A 22,313-nucleotide genomic window follows, 5' to 3' on the forward strand; every position below is an offset into this window, starting at 1 on the left:
AACTCACTAAACATTCACTGATTACTTACCCACTAAACAAACACTAAACCCTAAACACTTGTTAAACATTCACTAAACAGTTACTCATAAACATTCACTGAATACTTACACGCTAAACATTCACTAAACCCTAAACACTCTCTAAACATTCACAAAACACTTACTCACTAAATAATCAATGAACCCTAAACAATCACTAAATATTCAGTGAATACTTACACACTAAACACCTGCATATTTACACACCAAATATTCACTAAACCATAAACATTCACTAAACACTTACTTATCAAACATTCAGGATACAAAAAATCACAACCGCACGAAACCCCTATTCAATTTGCACGTTACCAGACCTTTAAATATGGCCCTAAAGCTCTGCAGCGCCGACCTTGCGGAAGACCACCGAACTCCGTAGAGCTGGTATACAGATAGCACCTCCAAATATCTTACGGGCTGCTCTAGGAGCAGGACTCAAGCCCGTGCTGGCACAAGGCCAGCTAAATCTGAAACAACATCCAGATATTTACTGTCTATGGTTTATACTTGCATTGCATTATATTATCTACATTATCATTATTATCATCTCAAATGTCATTACTCGGCTTTAGAACTTAAAGGCCTATCTTGACGGTTTTCCGAATGATATCAGTTACTTGCTGAGTTTGTTTGAAATTTATAAGCACTTTTTTTTCTCTCCGAGATAACGATAAGCCTCTTTAAGGTTCGTTAGTCTTGATCCATTTTAATTTTGACCCCTCGGCGTCAGCATTAAATGTTGGTGACGACTGCATTTGTAATAAACAGTTTTACCAGCCCCCTCCCCCCTTATGTAAGATATATATGTTAAGACATCGTATAGTTGAATAATTTTATAAAAGGAAAAATTCGTTGACAACAAACGTAAATTCGTTAACAAGGCATTTTACCCCGGGATTGGAACTCTAGGTCCAGTCCACACCATGGAATGGGGACGCTACCCTACACCCGATCGTGAAGTGCATGAGAATTTCATTAACAGAAAGAATATTACTGCTTTTAAGCAACACATTGGGTACATAATCTGAGATGGCAGCATGGGTGATATCAAGGAAATGAACTGCCTTTGCCCTTATTCTTGTGGTATACCTTATTTTAATAGTGAATGAATACAAAAGTAATAATGGATAATTTAAAAATGATGGGGGGATGAAATGGGCTGCAGATAAATCGATTGCTGAACATCTCAGTATTATACTGTACTTGAAAATCAACTGGAAAATTCAGTAGGTGACCCAGCAGATTTGTCCCGGAACATTGACCTAAGAACTTAGTCTTACGTTACAAAAAAAAAATAAAAAAATAATAAATAAATAAAATAAAATAATTGGCAGTTTTCTCGAGAACTGCTATCTCTTAAGACTTTTTTTTTATCTTTTATATCTCTTAAGACTGATTTGTTTTTAGTTGCCATGAAGAAGATGGCTGCTTCCAACTTGGAGAAGGCATCTTTTGCAGATAAAGTTCTGGAAAAGAATGTTTTGGTAATACGATCTTCAAGGCTCCTAATAAAGTCACTGGAAATTAATGATACGAGGTATACCTCCAAAGACATTGTTAATGTTGCTGATGGAAGCAGTCGAGTAGGATACATGACGTGGTAGAAGGTGCTGCAACACTGGAGATGTGCAAATTGAACCCGAAAATTATAATTTGCAATGTTTATATTGTGGATTTTTATCTCCCGTTATTTCTTGATGTAAAATAGTTAAATCTATTCAAGAAGCCTACCACTGGTGGAACTGCCCTCACCATTCTAAAATGTGAGCCTAAGTTCGAAAGGTTGTTCAGAATAACGATAATAAATTATTATACACACACACACACACACACATATATATACATATATATATATATATATACAGTATATATATATATATATATATATATATATATATATATATATATATATATATATATATATATATATATAATACGTTGTTTATGAGAGAGAGAGAGTTATGGTTGTGTAATGTAGGAACGAAGGGCGAACGCGTGGTAAATGCGACTACTGTATAGGCATGGGATGCGGAAGTTTTTCTGAAGATGGTTCATCCTTGGATCAGCGGAAGGATAATTTTGGCATTAACTTTTTTATATGTATAACTATACCAGTTAAGAGAAAACTTGATATTTGCACCAGTTATCGTTTGTTTATTTAGAGTTACCATCTGTTATGGAAAAGAACTTAGTGTTGATATATATATATATATATATATATATATATATATATATATATATATATATATATATATATATATATATAAAATTTATTACGCCTACGGTGACCCAAACAGTGAATTTAGATATCTAGTATTTGGACTATTGTGGTGGCCTAACCAGGGTAAAAGTAAAAAAAAAAAAGTGGGGGGCAGGGCGGGAAGGAGCAATGGTTTTATGAATATGGATGCCAAAAGACTTGTGGAGAACCGAAAGGTGAAACCCATGTAAAAAGAGCGAGCGAAATTTGTTACAGAAGCACACAACCAAACAGTATTCATGACCAGGAGTGAGTGGGGGTGAAGGAGGCTTATGTGTCTATGAAGCTTGTTAGCCTGGCAGTCACTTAAGAAGCTGTTCCTGTGTTGTAAATACACTAGTGTGTGTAGACAGCATATATATATATATATATATATATATATATATATATATATATATATATATATATATATATATATATATAATAATGTGTGTGTGTGTGTGTGTGTGTGTGTGTGTGTTAATGCGATATGTTGGTCCATTTCCAATAGTGCAGCATATCTCCAAGCATAACAAAACTTATATATGAAAGTAAAGGTACTAGATGATACCGCAAACCCATCTTGACACAAGGAGGTGAGTGAGGTCTTGTATCAACAAACTGAGCTATCAGAATACCTTATAAATGAAAGATTAAAATTTACTTGACACCTTGCATACAGTATACAAGAATTCTTTATAGCAGATGAATGACCCGTTGCCAATGCGCATTTTGACACCTTTCACAAGCGTAGTCCTGTCTGGATTAAGTTAGTAAGGATTTGTTACGTTTAGGCTCATGGTCCTCATTAAGTTGCACTCTTGGTTGTTGCCCATGATAATTGATACCCGATCATGAATCCATGTATGTCTGACCTAAAGGCGGTCACCACATACAACCAAATACTTTTTTATGATAAAAGAATTGCGTTTTACCGTGTCATGCTAAAGGTTTTTATGAGGTTAAACACTGCATTCTGCTGATATTGCCAAGTGCTGATCCCAGCCTGGGTGGACGCATGCTGTTTGCTGTTCCGCATGCGTGTGCATGAGGTTAATTGGCGCCTTGATAGTGTAAGGGTCTCAAATATTGTGAAGTAATGGCTCACAGACACTAGGCACATAACGTAAAATTATGCAGTCACGTACATGCATACGTATACGCAGCGACATAATTTAGAAACGTACAAATATTTAATTATAACATCAAAAGCACCCATATAACAAATACGCCTTGTGTTTATAGATACCAATGTAGCGTATGACGTACACACACTTGGCTCACAAACTTATGCCGTTACTCGCACTCATACATGTGCACACGTATCAATTTATAAACCTACAAGCGCTGTTATAATGTTATTTCAGCCATATAAAATGTCATTTAGAGATGTATTCGCGCGTGCAAAGCACGTATGTAGACTAACAGTATATGTGAATGAAACGTACTTGGGTTGTATAGACATACACGACATATTTGTGTTTACATGTGTACCTAGAAGTTCAGAATCACAAGAACTCAAAATTATACATCTATATGTTAATACACTTACAACATACAGGCACACACACACACAACACACACACACACACACACACACACACACATATATATATATATATATATATATATATATATATATATATATATATATGCCTATAAACTATAAACATTTACGTAGACAAGCGACTACATAACCAAGGACAGTCATTCTTCTTGCCCTACCGGTTATCTTGTCCGTAAACCTTCCTGTTGCTGCGGAGGTGATCTTGAACACAAACTACCGTTGTTAAGGTTTCATCACGGTAGCGGTTGCTGTTCGGTTGTTGGACTGACTGGCACGATTTTGGTGTAGATTTCGGCAATTCACCTTGTTTGCTATAGATGTTGAGTTATGGATACTGCAATTAACAAGTTTTCCTAGTTACGGGTAATTGTTGTGACGAGTGCTACTGTTCGGTACTGGTGATTTTAGTGGATTAAATATAATTATTTTAATTAAGTTTTTCTCAAGTGTTTTGATTGCGAATAACTACAGTCCCCGTTTTATTTCGATTGGTGGAAGCCAAACTGTTAACTTACTCGCCAAGTAAACTTTTAGCTTACTCGCCAAGTAAAGCACAGGTTATTCAGTGTTCTCATAAATCTGCAATGTCTGATAAGCCGTGGTTGGGTCGAATTGTTGGAGAATATAAGGTCGAAGATGTGAAACATTCATGCGTGAAAATGCTGAAATTACAAGTTCATGAAGAAGAAAACATTATGTGGGCATAACAGTGGTACATCATGATGTGGTAATTCGACTCGACAGCGCCAGTTGACATTATAATAAACTATTTTACGGCAATAAATGAGTCTACTTTGAACGGAGCATCAAGACAGTAAATAATTCGATCGATGTTGATTAGGCTAAGATGTCCCAGCTTGCACATTGCCCCAGTATGCTACTATTTTTACTAGGCCTCTAGCTCTTAATGGAAGAATAAGACTGTTGTTTGAATTTTGTGTGAATGTCTGTACAGCCTGAGTTACGGGACCGAGAATGTGGTTGTTGATTGTTGGATTGTTTTTCGTTTATCCCAGTCATTCACTTGATGTTATGTTCGCTGTTTGAATTGCAAATTTGTTTGTTGCGAATCGGTATATTTTTCCGTTGTTGAATGAAGTACTTGGAAATAATTTATTATTATTATTATCATTATTATTATTATTATTATTATTATTATTATTATTATTATTATTATTATTAAGTAGTTAAACCGAACATCCCACTTAACTCATAGGATGATCCAAAGGATTTATGTATAATAGAAAGGAATAGTGTTTTATTTTTCAAATGATATTGTTCTAGACAAAAGGAATCGCAGCTAAGCGACTAGTGCCTGTATTTTGTAAAATTATGAAGTGCTAATTATTCTTGTGTTTTTCCCATGTCACAAACAGGCATCACCAGGCGTGAACTTAATGACTTCGTTAACTGTGGATCTACAGTTTTTCTCCCTTGTACAGCTCATTAGACTTCGGTCGTAACTTGATTTTTCCATACTAATGAAACTCTGGGTCATGTTTTCATTGTACATCATGATTAATCCCATTTCACAACAACTTTTTTTTTTTTATATTACCATGAAGCTGTTCTACAGTGTTATTCGGTGATAACTGTTGCAATGGTTTGAGCAAGTCACTGTTTTCAGAGTCTGAGAAACTGGCATTATGAAATACAGCATTGTATATGTATATATGTATGTATATATATAACATACTAGCTGACTAACTCCGGCATTCTTGAAAACTCTGAATAACAAACTCATGGGTGTGGCTGTTAAACTGAATAACGGTCACACAGGTAGTGGGAGGAGAGGAAAAGAGGAAAGGAGGTGGAAAGGGGGAAAGAAGCAGAAGATGAGGAGGAGGAGTAAAAGGGTAATTTTGTTAGATTAGTCCTGATCGGCGAAAGGTTAACTTATTTTCAATTTTAGGGTATCTTGACCTCAGTTATGTGTTTACTTTTTTTTACTCTGTCATAAAGCCAATCATAGTTTTATGTTTTTTCAAAGGTGAGAACTGTTTATTATATATGTATTTATCATTCATGTATTTATTATTAAAACATTGTTTTTTTCAGATGTTTGTCGCAAAGGATCTTCACCCAACCTCACATAGCAGTCTTCTGGAAGATGAGGTGAGTTATTTCATCATCGTTACTGCTAGGCTGTGAAATCCTTTAATTTTTTTTATTTATTACTGTTTTGATAAAATAATAGAAGCTTTTTAACTAATTATTTTGTGAAAATTCGAGAAAATTTTGTTTTACCGTGTTAAAACCACAGCTTGAATTTCTTTTCTCTGGGTTATTGAAATTATGGATAATTAGACTAATTGTTAACACCATTTTAACATCTCCAGTAACCCTAGCAAGTACAAGAGACGTCAAAATTACCAGATTGTGCTTCTGAAAATGTATTGTTTACCGTCTATCCTATGTAAGAGCTTTTATACACACACGCATACACACACACACACACACACATATATATATATATATATATATACATAGTTCTTCGTTGGACTCGTCGGTACCGTCCTGGGCTAGCGCTCTGCAGGGTCCGCGTTCGAATCTCCACCCGGCCAATGAAGAATTAGAGGAATTTATTTCTGGTGATAGAAATTCATTTCTCGGTATAATGTGGTTCGGATTCCACAATAAGCTGTAGGTCCCGTTGCTAGGTAACCAATTGGTTCTTAGCCACGTAAAATAAGTCTGATCCTTCGGGCCAGCCTAGGAGAGCTGTTAATCAGATCAGTGGTCTAGTTAAACTAAGGTATACTTATATACTGTACATATATTTATATATATAATTTGTATATATACATATATGTGTGTGTGTGTATGTATGTGTCTGTGTATAAAATTACTTTTGTAAATTTCATGTACAATTTACAAGCTCTACCGGTAGAAAAAATCCTTGTCAGTTGCTAGTGATGACAGGGTTTTAAGATGTATAAAAAGCTTCAGCGTTATGTCGAAATGATAGGCATTTTTCGTGTTTTCTACGGATTTTGATGTAAGATTGATGTTAAGTTTGATTGAATTGATAGACAAAAATTATAATATATTAGAGTTTTTTGGAAGAATTGAACCAATGTTTCTAGGTCTCCACTTTCTTCTGTATTGTGTACTTCCTGCTTGCTATAAGTCAGCAGAATTGGATGAAAATAGAACCATTCTCTGGTTGAATGAGAGTGGGGTAATAGTTGAGAAGAAACCCTGAGAAATAGAAAGTAAATTAACGACTTAGGTCATGTCTTCTTTAGTTCACAGAATAGTTTCTGATCATCTTGAGGTATTGCCGGGGAGGAAAAAACGTACTAGAGCCATTCAGGAAAATGTGGACGTTTAAGAATAATCTGAATTGCATATGGTGGAAATCGTAATTCTCATGAGGAAAATGTATGGTATTTAAGTCAGATAAACAGAACCTGATATAATTTTGGGGTCTTGTAGGTGTGCCATCACTGTGATGATAACATACTCCACGAAAGTAGAGTTATGTCAGTCAAAGTACGAGAGAATTCCGTGGTAATGCCTGTATTTGAGCGTCGACATTTGTATATATTGTGTGTGTGTAACCAGAATCTTAGTCTTCCTTGATATAAGGCAGACAAGATTTTTTGTATTTGGTTACAGAAGTCTTCCTTATACCAATGTAAAGCGAAAACAGCGAAAATTAAGAAAAAGTGAAGACTGTTTTCCGTTTTGTCTAGAGTTTGAACTTGAAGAACCAAGGTCCTATATGGCTATAAAAATAGATGGAACTGTCCCATTTTGATATCTTCAGCTGGGCTACAGCGGCCTACCTTTCCTCTCTCCACTTATCAGATGTCCCTCTTATCTTAAGTTGAAAGACTGATTTTATTTTATAATTTCAAACTCGGACATTTCCACCTAATCCTTTTCTCTTTTTTACAGGTACAGTAGTCCATCTTCAAAAGGTAAGTGGCTGAATATGTCTTTAAAATTAAAAAAATGATTATGCTTGAATTACATAATTATATATTTCTTGATCAAGTAATATATAATTATGAATAAGTACTACTGCATCGTGACAGTGTTCCGGTTCCCCGTGGAAATTTTTTTAATCGAAATTTAACCTTCAACTTCATTGATTCGCCAATGAAATTAAGGTTAAATTTAGGAAAGGCTGATTGATTAGACGTGCGAAGTGGGTCATTTTCAAACGAATAAATGAACGATCGAGAGCTCTCGGGCGTCGCATAGTCATTTACCAAGCCCAGCTGAGTCCCGCTCTCAGAAATGCAGGTCGAAAAAGGAGGGCCGTTGGCGGAAGCTGGTTCCAGGACTTCATACCCTGAAATAATTCTCGAAAATGGCTCCGTCACCTGTTTGTGGTAAGTATATGGGAGATTCGTGTGTTTATTTTGGAGTTATCCGTTAGCTTTCAAAATAACTTGATTTTATGAAGAATATTGGTTAATATTCTAATATTTTTAGAGATTACACTTTAGTTAACACCATGAACTATTAAAATAAAAAATTCCTGGAATTAAATAAGTAATTCATATTTCCTTAATTCTTTCCTCCTGAAGTAGCTCTTAGTTGCCGGTCCAGAAGGCTGATGTCAGCTGATGCCCCATCCCCTGAATTAAGTCCTAACAAACAAAAAAATTATAAAGGGTGAGTAGCTTCTTCTCTATTACATTTGTTCAGAATGCAATTAGTTAAATGTACTCCCTAAAGTGTCACTGAATTGTAAGTTGCAACTCTGGATAAGAATGAATTAACTTTATTAGATTCAGAATATTCAGAAGCTCTAATTCAGATTGTCTAGTAGAAGAGCGAAGGAAAAATTTATTATAAAAAATTTTGGTTTGTGTTTTGGAGGTAGGTTACCAGAAAGGTGTTTGAACACTCACACAAAATTCTTTTTAATTTCACTGGTTGAAATACTTTGAATTATTCCGTGCGATTGCATATCTTCACGGTGTTGTTAATTAATGACTGCTACTAAAAAATTATTAACATGAACATTTAGGAGAAAATTCATGTACATAAATGAGCTGACACATATACATACATATATAATACATACATACATATATATATATATATATATATATATATATATATATATATATATATATATATATATATATATATATATATATATATATATATATATATATATATATATATATATATATATTCATGTGTGCTACAGGTAGTACTGCAGAGTAAAGTTTTAGGCTTCACAGGAAATCTTTAGTTGTGAAGCTGCTAACCCCACACCTTTCTTGACTTCAGAATACGCTGATACCCACTTATAGTGAATTATTTTTGAAAGCTTTCACAGAAATTAAATCGTTTTATTCTCTTGTTAATAAGAATAAAATTTTGAATTGTTACCACCAGCTGTATAGTCAGATATTGTAATGGTAAACATTTCATATTCCTTTAGTTATAAAAGTAAAATTCTTTGTTGTCAAAAAGGGTAACGTGGTCTTATTCTCACTTTCAGGCACGATACTCCATCCTCAACGGGCTAGTCAAGATGACGGATTGTGGTGTAAGTACCTTTATTAGTTTTACTTATTTTTATCGATATTGGTTGAATCATTATTAAGGAAATTCTTTCATTCCTTTTATTGTCAAGATAGGGATGTTATCATGATCTGATCTGTATATGGTATTATATTTTTGCTGGTGCTTAAGAGTACATTGTAAGAGTTTTTATCAAATTCATGCAATCCAAATTTTCTGTTTCTATATTTGGATACGTGACCCAGAATGTGGAGCAGAAGAATCTTAAATTGTTTCTGTCTAAATAGTGCAATTATATATATATATATATATATATATATATATATATATATATATATATATATATATTATATATATATATATATATATATATATATATATATATATATATATATATAAATAAATTTTGGCAAACAGTTGGGTAGGTGAAACAAGATTTATTTTAATGTATTTTGTAAAAATTTTTTTACATTGCACTGCAATGGCGCTACTCTGATATCCAGTTTATATATTATTCATTCTAGCAATCAGTCAATCAATCTCTTTGTAATTTCTAACCTAAATTAATCCTGTGATAGTAAAAATAGTAAAAAAACTCCGGCAATAGGGTTATTTTTTTGGTCGATATCAAGTTTACCCTTTCAATTCATAATTTTGATTATGAAATTAGGGCTAGGTTTCGAGAATGGGTGGTTTCTTTGCAATCTGTGTTATTGAATGGTGAATCCTCGTTTAATCTCGTGAAGAGGCGCAAGACGAAAAAGGAAATACAATTGAAGGAGGTTCAAGAAATCTTATCCTGAAGTAATATGGAAAATAGACTTGCCATCTATTTGAGGTACGTGTAAGAATTAGATTTGTATCCATTCATAGTGAAATATTTGTCTAAAGTTGAAAATAAGTGTTATTTAGAAGCAATATATATCATTAGAACTCATAATGTCAAAATTTATATCTGTTCTTTAGCAATTAATTTTTTGCATCATATTTGACAATTCAGTGGAAATAGTGTATTATTTATTTAAATTCATTTGAGCAATAGGTTTAATTTTAAAATGCTAACCAGTGTTTATTTTGTTTTTCTAGTCATCACTTCAGATCAAAACAAAGAAGCCCTTTTGGAAGTCCTAAAATGAGCTTGACCTGTGGCCAACGAACCTGTTTGTGTTGTGAGTATTTTTGTTTTGATTTCCTGTTGGATAATTTTTTGTCAGTTGGCTTGATGCATTGTTAAGAAATCAGGCTGATTAAAATTGCATTCGTGATTGCAGTATGTATAAATATACATAAAAATCCACTGAAATTAGCTTTACAAACACTTTCAAACAAACACATACACACGTACATATATATATGTATATATATGCACATACATATACACATACATATGTATATATATTTATAATATTTATAGATATAATTAAATATATATTACACATATATATATGTATATAATGTATATATATATATATATATCTATATATATATGTGACTGACATTTTCTTATGTTTATCTGTACATGTACAGTTTTGTTGGGAAGATACAGCTAGTTTTCTGTCATTACCTTCAAAAAAGCCTGCATCGGATTGTGTGAGATTGAAGGTGCTGTTAGGAACGTATAACGGTAATGATTGTTTGGAAGTGATTAGAATACTGTATAGTAAAAGATTTGTTAATAGTTGATTGGTTTGATTAGATAATTAGTCTTACATTACCTGCATAATGTTTTCTTACTTTGTCTTAGTCTGTTTGATGTAAACTGATATGGGGAAAAGCACCTATTTGAATTTTTGTGGTAATCATGACATAAACAGTTTGTGTAACTGATTAAATTTTCTATCTATTCCACAGAGATTTGAAATTGCCCTGTTCTACAATGATCTTTCTGTCGCAAGTATCCATGTTAGATGAAACTGCAATGATGTCACATCCAGTTGCACCTTCGAGTGTCAACGGAACTCTTCACAGGTAGGCAATGAAAAATCAAACAAATTTTCTTGTCTGTATGCGTCGTTGTTTGATTCAGTAAACAATTGAGTCCCAGCATTCGGTGAGTTGCATAGAGTCTGGCTTTGAGCATGAACTTTTTCTCTTCCTTTCAAGATTCATAGTAAAAAAGTCTAATATAGAAAGGTGGGTCTTAATGTCATTAATTGCCAAATGAAATGGGGACCTAATACTTTTTAATTACTGATGAACTATTTGGTTATAAGAAAATCAAAATACTAGAATATTGTTCGAGTTTTCTCGCATACATATATATACATATAGATATATATATGTATGTATATATATATGTGTATATATGTGTATATACATGTTTGTGTGTATGTATGTATATATATAAATATAAATATATATATATATATATATATATATATATATATATATATATATATATATATATATATATATATATATACAGACAGTGTAAGTGTGTGTGCTCATGGTTGTCAACATGAAAGTCAAATGCTGAAATGCCTTAAAAATATAAGATCCATTGAAACTTCCAAATGCAGTCAAAACCTCTCAAATTTCATAAGAGTCCATCTTTCCACGAACCTTTTTTCATTTATCTTCGCTCCAGGGAGAACGACGTACAGCATGCTCGTTTCCAGCACAATAGATCCATGACGACCAAGTTTTGAATTTCTCTGTAATTTACACACTTCGATTCCTGTTTCAAAGAATTATTAAAAATCTTATTGTTCAAGCAAATATTGACATATAGTATTCGAAATGATGAAGATTTGTTCCAGTAGAGTGATGTAATATATTTTTAACTTTTCTCTGGATCCTTTAAAATTAGAAATGCTCCTATACTTGAGGTCAACACCCTCTTAATAGAGGGATTATTATACATGCCATAAAAGAATCTTATGACTCACATATGAGGGGTCTTTGTGGAGGAGGCACCCCGAAGTTTTTAATAGCAGCGCAAGTATACCATTTGAGCAGAATAATGCTAAAGAGTAACGTTTAGGCTAAAACATATTCCTTAACCTTGCAAATAAACGATTAGTCAAAAATAAATTGCTGTCAAAATAGCATACATCCTTAAAACAAAGGGTCAGATTATTTTGTAGTTTTTCTACTATTGGCCACAGCCTTTTTTCCCAGTAGAATATCTTTTTGAGGATTTTCCTGGAGGGTGACAATTTTAGGCATTTTACAGTCTTGCAGAAATGCGAATGTCGTTTTTATTCTGTTGGAAGTTGTCATAAAATATTAGTCTTTTTCCCAACTAAATGGAATCGTAAGTCAATAATTTTTCTCTAGTACTGTCTTCGGGTATGAGAAAGCCAACCCCTTACTTATTTTTAATTACTATTGTGCTGCCAGACTAATTGACATTCCTGATATTTTTCACAAAACATTTATTTGTCGTTATTCTAAATTTTATGCTTTTGGTTGGGGCCGGCCGGGGAGTGGGGAACGGTTGGTTGGTTGGTATATTTTGGGCAAATTTCAAACATGTCGTTTACCAGACTTGAACCTGCAAGTGTGCGGTTTTGGTTGTTCGTTAGGAGCATTTGGTCATTGATTTGGGTCAGACCGTCATTACTGTTATTTTAAGAGTAATGCAATTTCTGGTGATAGAAATTCAAACGCTATAATGTGTCAGATCCCACAATAGAACCCTAAGTAACTAATTGGTTCTTGCCACGGTCTAATCCTTTTTGGCTGTTAGATTAACAAGCTAGCTTCAGTAAATTAGGCACCAGATGAGTTATTAAAGTTTCTCCAAATATGTTTTTAAAGATTTCCTTGGTAATCAATCCTATAATTTTTGAATAACATACAAAATAATCAGATGATTTGCTAAAGTGTACTTTTAGTTAAAGTTGTTTGACGGCATAGCAGGTATTACTATTACTAGACTTATTGAAACCGGATGAGCATTTGCCGTGGATCTTATGAACGTATAAGATTATACCGTCACGTTGGCGCACTTGGTTGCATTACTGTGCCTGGGAGTGCAATTTTGTAATTTCCGTCACCAGCATGTTAATAAACTGATATATCTGCTCAGTATTTTTTGATAGGACTGCGCCTTGCTAAATGTCTATTATTAAGGAGTGTGAATAAATTTTAGGAGTGTGAATAAATTGTTCAAAGGTTGGGGGTTGTTGTGACGTAAGAATTTCACTGTCAAACAGTGAATTGACAGGCCAGCCTCCTCTGTCTTTTAAGAGGCAGCGTTTTCTTTCACGTTAACGGTAACTCAGTAACGCCTTTTTGTGCGTTTGTGCATGGATTCAAAAGATCAGAAAACGAGGCCAAATGAGAAATGCACGTAACAAACATAATGTCGAAATAGGAGGAGGCGAAGTCAGAATCTCTCGTGGACGAAGAGAAATACAGAAGACATCGCTCCCACTCTCAATCAGATGCCAATCAGGCAGACATGACGCAAGCTCTTGTTGATGCGGTCAGTGATTCCCCTTACACCCCAACCCCCCACCGTCCCCCTTGCCTTCAGCACTGACCAGGAATGACCTTACTCACTGTCATTAGACAAGAGCCTTGTCACCGAGGACTTGGAACCTAGTGATAATTTACGAAATGTCTATAGAAAATTTCGTTTTCACTGCCGCGGTATAACGTTGATTTCGCTGATTTTGTCATGGGTCATGTCTGTTTCTGTTCCTATCAGCGCATTCTTCTTGGAAATCGGCAGATTTGTAGAACAGGAGATAGTTCGTCGAAGTGTCCCAAAGGAGGGCGATTACACGCTCCAACTCCTTCCGAGGGGAGAACACTACCTAAGGGGTCACTTCCTTTACCCTTAAGTACGTCACCCTCCACTTGATGTCTTGCCAAGTCCCTATAGGACCCATTGGCGAATTCAGAGGAAGTAGTTGGCGTGGGACGGTTCCTTGATGAGTAAATTACGTGTGATGCGTGGAGCTCGTGTTATTTTTAAGGAGGAATATGTTTTGGTGCGTTGCATTACTTTTCTTTCATTTCGTTGTCGATTTACCTGCAGATTCATTTAATCATTTCTTATGAGAATCCACCATTCTCAGTGGTGATATATATGTCACTTGAAAAGTATATTAAACATCTTTACAATATGTATAATGTGTATATGTATATATATATATATATATATATATATATATATATATATATATATATATATATATATATATATATATATATATATATATATATATAGTGTTTCGTGTATAATACACATTTGTATATATATGTGCCTTCGTGCCATTTTCTCAAAGGATTACTTTTCGTTGTCTTTACCACCTCCTCTCTCTCTCTCTCTCTCTCTCTCTCTACTCTCTTACTCACTCTCTCTCTCTCTCATCCATCCTCTAGTTAAAAATTCAACTTTTAGTTCTTGTAATTTTCTTGTCATGATAACAAATCCAACTAAAAACATCCTTCACCAATATCGTCTTTGAGTATGGTTTATTCCTATTTAATTGCTAATTAAAGTAAAGTTAGCCGTGTATTTTTATACACATAAACTTCTGTGCCGTACATTGATGTTAGTGATTCATTAGTATTTTAAAGCTAGCCTTATTGATCTCGTTTGCGCGCGCCTGTATTCTCTTACTGAATTATGTTTTTTTATTATATTTTGAATTTGTTTTATAATTGTATTTGTAGTTTATTTTTATTCCTGTTTGTAAAAATACCAAATTTTTTTCTGTTCATGCTCCTTTTATTCATTTTGAAATTTTGTAACTTAGAAAATATGTAAAAGATACTGAAATGTTAACCTGAGCATCCTTATGCACCGAGTTCTGAAAGGGAAACTTTGCCGGGCCAACCTATAAAGAGGTTTTTTCCATCGAAATAATTAAACCTTTCACGTCGTTTTCATCATCATCGGGTCTGAGAATTAATAAGGACGAGCGACCTCTTCCCTGAAAAATAGCGACTTCGTTAGGGGCTTCTATTAACCCAAGATAATTTTAATGTGCCCACGTTGCACCGGTAGATGGCTTTTTATCGTTCGCTTCAGGGGGCAAAAATGATCGAAATTGGAACTGCTTATGTAAACAAGCGTAAATCACGACAGAATCAGTTAAGAAACAAATTATATTGAATTAAAAATTGGCCTTGCAATTTAGGGGGAAGGAATGGCGTGATTCAATCCATTAGAAAGGCTGAATCCCGAGCCTCATCCAATTAAAGCACAGAAATCTTTGATATTCCTTTTTAAGTGTACATATTGCAGCAGATAAACAATAAACCACTCAACGAAGGGTTGATAGAATCATTTGTGACGTCACGCAGAAAGGATAATGAACTGAAGCTGAAAAGGAGAAATACGCCACTAGAAGGAAATTTTCTTGCTTCATTTTAATCTGTCACAATGCCGCCATTTAATTCTTAACCAGTCAAAGTAGATCTCCAGTACCATGATGTTTTAATAAGCTATTTTCGTTGGCAGTTACATGTAATATAGGTAGGTAGATAGATAAGTAGACTGTTCAAGTTCTCATTTGGGCATGGAATCTCAAGTTCCTCATTAAGAAGCGCTGAATGTATAGTAATTTATTGTATTAGGAGTTACGCACAGCTTCGCTATATCTTCCTATAAGATAATGTTGCATAATGACAAATGAATTTTTTCTTAATACATTAAAAAAGATTCTCTGTAGAGCACTCCCCTTTGCTTTGTTTTTTGTTCTATAAGTTTATTTATTACAAACTGTTGTCATTATTTGCTCAGTTCATTCTTTATGGACTATATTTCTTGGGAAAGTTTGCTAAGTAATTTCACGACTCATTTATTAGTTGATGGCTATGACACTGTTTCTTCGGTGATTGTTATTTATTAGTTGATGGCTATGACACTGTTTCTTCGGTGATTGTTATTATTGAAGTTGATGGCTGCGGCTTGCTGTTTTCTTTCGGTGATTGTTATTTATTAGTTGATGGCTATGACACTGTTTCTTCGGTGATTGTTCTGAAATGTTGTTCCACCCTTTTGTTGGCTTTGTTCATAAGGCGCAAAGCCTTTACCCGATAAATAGAATTGAGTACCTGGCTTGACCGTGATTTGACCTAGTTTTATCGTTATTGTTTACGAAATCTTCAGAAACAGAAATGTGGTTCTTCGTAAACATAACGCTATGACGAAATTAAGTAGGATGTAGAAGTAAGTAGACAAAATTAGTATTGGTTATGAGGTAACCGATCTAGGCCGCGATGATTTATCTTGTCTCTAACTGAAATTCATAATAAAGGGGTCCTTAAATCGACCTAGTCAACATAATCCTGAATTGTCATCGGTGTTACGATTGCCGCGCTTCAGCTGTTTCAAGGACACCGTCTGAGCATCGTCTTAATTCTGAAATGCCTGTCTGCCATTCAATGCCATTCATTTTCATGGATGGTTACTGGTTTTATATTATTTTACTAACTTCTTGAGAATAACCTCCGCAGGCTATTTACGCTTCGGTGGCGCAAACAGAATAACAACACACCTACTGTATTGTTACGAGAATCACAGTCCAAGAATGAATGGTTATTAATCAGGGAGAAGGTTATTAGGAAATGACAGCTTTTAGATGGTTGCATTCATTACTTGTGCAATGAAAAAGTATCTTTAAAGAATGAGGCAGTATGAAAATGGATTCATTAATTGTTTTTGTCAGGGGCTTAAGCATACAAAAATGCTAGATTCAAAAGGAACGCGCAAACCACATAGTATTTAACTAGCCAACCGTGTTTCTCTTTCACTATTCACGGTCAGTAAGGACAGAAAGGCTTTGTTATCTGCTGTTGCCTTATTCACTATTTGGTAATTATTCATTTGTTTGTCATTGATTGTATTATATTTTCTGTCTGTCTTCCCTGTTATTTCCTCTCAGGCTTTCACATGTTGGCATTCTGTATAAACATTTGTTAGTCTAGTTCATGGTCCTTTAACTTGTTCAAGAAGATTATGCTCTTCATAAAAACAACATCATTAACAGCAACAATGTTAAAAATTTTAACAATAAGGAGCTCGAACGAGTTGTGGATGGTTGCCTCCAGTATATGAAATAAACAAATTTTGTCACTGTTATTAGCACTTAACCACTTGTAACCAGATTTCAAATCGGCAAGGTGTTTGCTAAATCAAACACTCCCATGGAATAGAGGTCAATTTTTTATTGTATTTTTCGAGAAGACAGATGCATAACCTAAATTCTCGGTAACTTGAAGTTTTATCTGTGTTTTACTCCTTTCTCATCCTCGGCCCTCGTTGTGTAATTAGAGTCACTCTCGGCTCACAACCGAAGAACCAGCGTCTGAATCTCAAAAAGAATGATTTGGGACTTTTCTTGAAGATGACTTTTTGACCCAAGCAGTAAGCTACGTGCGGGTTAGCCAGTTGTTGAATGGTAGGTGGTGTGGGAAGAGAGACGCCATGTGTGAAAAAGACTATGATATTAAAAATCTCTATACATACATCCATACACTCATATATTTATGCCTTGAGTAATCATACATAGAGATTAACCGACGTGAGAGTGCCGTATTTCGTTAGATTGTATACCTACTATCCTAATGAAAACGGGAAGGCTAGATGAGGTAATCCCCATCCCATAAGGGATGAACTAATCGACAGATACTTCTCTCGAGTAACTTCACTGAATTCACTGGCTCTCTCTCTCTCTCTCTCCCTGTCTCTCTCTCTTATTAGAGAATGAAAGACAAGCAATATCGAAAATCAAGACGGGCTCTGGTTCTTCGATATGAGTGGTGGCAGAGAGTCACAGAAGCTAATGGCTTGTTCGATGTTACTGTATATTTCTCCGATACCAATTCTGCTGCCATAAGTCTTCCCCAGCGAAACAAATGTCGGATATGCCATGCGGCCGAGTCTCAGGCTGGATGTGTTTTCAGCTGGCGACGAATTTATTGGTTAGGTTGGCGGTTTTTCTTTGTTTTTACGTTCTGCAAGTCGTTTTATTATCTTCTTTTACTGACGACGAATCTATTGGTTTGATTACTTTTTCCCATTTTTTTTCTTCCTACAATATTTTTATATAAGTTTTCAAGCTCACGCTTTTATTTAGAGAAAAATGTTTTAGTTTTATTGCTTTTTTCCCTCTTTTCTGCATTCTTCAGTTTTGTTTAATTTTTCTCAATTTTCTCAGCCGGCAGCGAAGTTACTGGGTTTATATAATTATATATATGTATATATATATATATATATATATATATATATATATATATATATATAATATATATATATATATGTATGTATTATATATATACATATACACATCTATTTTCGGCATTGTTTCGTTCCTCCTAACGGATGGGAGTTCCACAGAAAATGCCAAGACAACACTCTGAACCACATTCATGTTATGATCGTGAATCGATCATGAATATGAATTAGTTCTGCAGAAATTATCACAACACTAATTTCTTCATGGACCTAAAAGGAAGTTTTATCCCCTGCTCTCTGCGCTACTCGCCTCTACCTTACACATTTTACACACACACACACACACATATATATATATATATATATATATATATATATATATATATATATATATATATATATATATATATATATATATATATATATATATATATATATATATATATATATATATATATATATATATATATATATATATATATATATATATATATATGTGTGTGTGTGTGTGTGTGTGTGTGTGTGTTGTGGCCATAGTGACTTTTCATTCGTAATGTTTGTCTATACTCTGATTGAAAGCTCGAAATTTTAAAGAAAATGAACTAAGCAATTTCCCTTCCCTTCCTAATTAAATTCTCTGCTAGCAGTTACGTCACGAAGGAGTTGTGGTTTTGCCAATAACCGGTGTCTTCTAACCAGTAAACTTCATTTTGGTTGGGGAATATAGCTGTATTCTATTTGTATAGCTTTTTTCCCATAATATGTGTTGTCGTTTTTTAGAAGTTTTGAGGCGCGCACTGTTCTCATTTCAGCGGCCAAATAAAAAATTGACCACGTGTTCTCTTGTTCTTACAGGGCTGCTTCTCGTAGAGGTTGATCCTTTGCTTTGGATTTAGCATCTTTCTGTTCGCACTGAACGCTTTGTGAATTCAAAAGACAAATTGATGATCCCAATTTCATTATAATCAAATTTCTTCTGGGGACATAACATGGTCTTCTCGATGACCTCCTTTCTATTAATAGTGTAACGTATACCTGAAAAACTTGTTTATTTCTGGCTTAGTATGATTTGACCATTGTCTATCCGGAACTCCTGACACGTCTGTAGATATCAGTTTGGAGGTTGTTCTCAAATGATATTTGGCTGTGCACCACTACCTCGCCTCTGTCATGACTGGTGTTTTCTCAGGTTATATGTGGTTTTTATGTAGTATGAGTATTGCCTCCTTCTGAATACCTGTGAAATTTTCAAATTTCCTTTCCGTGCTTGCTTAGCATAGTGATATTGGTAGGGTGAGAAGGTAGTCATTTATTGCATAAGGTGGTGTTACAATAAAAACGTGGAAATTTTTCTCATTTGGGCTTTTTCAAAATAGATACAGTAATTTTTTTTGGAGTACCCTGCCATTTGATTTGTGTATATTACGTATAATTGCATATGAAGTGGCCGGTAGTTGATCATGGTACTATTTGGGTGTAAGTACATAGCTTTAATGCCAATGCATGATGTAAATCTGTAATTGTTGTTGAATAGATATCCAGAATCAAATACTTTTACCTAACATATATATCATGTGCTTTTATCATGCTTTGTTTTTCGTTGTATTCATTCTAAACTATTCGAACGTTATATATTTTAACCCCGAGTCTAAGTAAAACACCCCCAATTTCCTCGTTCTGGCCTGTTCATTCGGAAAAGGATGCCTCATTTCTGTAAGATCTTTCTGTCAACACCCTTGACGATTTTCAGCGACCGAGCATCGTATAAACGAGCAACCAACTCACTCCAACGAACTTCCACTCTTCATCCATCTGACTGGCTCTCCCACCCGTGTCGACCAATGAGGGATTAGATGGCGGGACCCTCACCTTTCGCTCTACAACGGTGGTCGGTATTTGTTGCAATTCCTTTAGTCGTGCCTTCGGGTGACAATAACGTTCCGAGTCTGTGTCGATGACTGGCCTTTATTCTCCAATCTTTCTAATGCCGTCTTCCACTTGCCTTTGATCGCTGCGACGAAGCAGCGGATGAAGCTCTTGTCTTTATAAGATATTCATTAGCGGACGTTTCTCGATCGCGACAATGTTTGTGTATGAAGATGTGTGCGTATTTTTGTCGCTGTGCAAACGTATGTGAATGAGTTCCATATATCACACACATATATATTATATATGTATATATGTGTGTATGTATGTATGTATATAGTATGTATATCTCATGTGTGTTCTTGTGCACTTGCGCCAATGGAGACAAAAACGTCCATGCGTACATCAAAGACGCACACAAACGTCAAAGCTGTTCGATATTTTTTATTTATGTATCGTATACGGACGCTTCCAGATTATTTTTATAACTTTAGTTTAATCAGTGGTAACTAGTGTGTAATTATACTAGAGTAATGGTAGTGCCTTTAATGAAGAGGGAATGTGATGTCTTCTAACCCATCTTTCCAAGGGGTTTCAATTTTTAACTTCTGTAACTTAAAAAGCTGTGCTTGACAGATTGGATTTTGAATACCCTTGATTATTAGAGTTTAGCCTTGAATGATTTAATTTATCCGCTCTTCGTAAGTACCAAGTCTGGTTCTCATAGTCTGATCAGGGCTCTTACTCTGGATTCCTTACTTTGGCCTTTCGTGGCTCTGTTAGGATCCTTAATGGTACTTTCCCACAAAATATTTGCAATTTACCTCATAGGATCCCGTTGGTTTGTAAATTTCAAGAACTTAAGGCAGGGAGTGAAATGTTCTTGGCAATAAACTAAGAGACCGTCATTGAATGTTTTTCGCTGGAAGAGTAGGAGTCATCAGATGGGTGACAAACTCTTAGATTCATGACAATAAAATGTATATTTTCCAAATACCATGAAGGTAATTCTTTTGACAAAGCCATTCTTACTCCAGTAGAGTCGGCAGTATCAAACAGCGGAGAAACCTAGAAGACTAATTACTTAAAGTGACTCCTCCTCCTTATAAAATTATTGCACAACAGCGTCTGTCTATAAATGTGTGTATATATATATACAATATATATATATATATATATATATATATATATATATATATATATATATATATATATATATATATATATATATATGTGTGTGTGTGTGTGTGTACACACTGTTTATGTTTGACGTATCCATTCTATATATATATATATATATATATATATATATATATATATATATATATATATATGCCTGTATGTATATATACCTCTATAAATTTAAAGTCACTGTGCCTAGTGAAGACCTTACTGTCACCAAGAATCAAAAAGTACATCTGCTTAAGCCAAGGTTCGAACCTATGTCTTGAGGTTCAGACAGAGGTGATAGTGGTTTGTTTATTCGACCATCAAGAGAGATGTAAGTTGATTTCGATTCTTACACATATTACTGTGCTACTGGCTTTTGACGTTATGTTTGTAAGTAATTTAAGAGTGATCTTTTATATCATATGTATATATATATATATATATATATATATATATATATATATATATATATATATATATATATATATATAAAAATAAAGATCACAATCATGAAAATTCAACGTCTGATGATAAAAACATGCAAATTGGCCTTTAGACAATTAAACCGAAAATGTAAACAGTCCTTTCACATTAACATAGGTCTACTTGCACAATTTCGCCCTAACGATCATGGATGATAAGGATCACTATAAATTAAAGTGGCATTTATTCGCTCCAGGCTCATTTGCCTAAAGCAAGGAAGGTTCAAAGGCGGGCGCAAAACTTCCAGATTATCGACCTTAGGTAGGTGTTGGCTTAGACTTATAATTAGCAAGAAGGCTTTAAATTACCCTCATGCC

At 34.3% G+C, this 22,313-nt stretch overlaps 1 long non-coding RNA gene across 1 annotated transcript in view; it reads left to right on the forward strand.

The window, feature by feature from the left end:
• Positions 1-22,313, forward strand: part of LOC136828039 (uncharacterized) — a 92,460-nt gene that overhangs the window by 3,292 nt on the left and 66,855 nt on the right. Inside the window, exons 2-7 of the long non-coding RNA XR_010849887.1 lie at positions 5,904-5,960; positions 7,749-8,474; positions 9,316-9,363; positions 10,085-10,176; positions 10,425-10,507; positions 11,190-11,306. This is a non-coding gene — a long non-coding RNA (uncharacterized lncRNA). The remainder of the gene's footprint in view (positions 1-5,903; positions 5,961-7,748; positions 8,475-9,315; positions 9,364-10,084; positions 10,177-10,424; positions 10,508-11,189; positions 11,307-22,313) is intronic.

Source organism: Macrobrachium rosenbergii, chromosome 42 (assembly GCF_040412425.1).
Source record: "Macrobrachium rosenbergii isolate ZJJX-2024 chromosome 42, ASM4041242v1, whole genome shotgun sequence".
Taxonomy (NCBI): Eukaryota; Metazoa; Arthropoda; class Malacostraca; order Decapoda; family Palaemonidae; genus Macrobrachium; species Macrobrachium rosenbergii.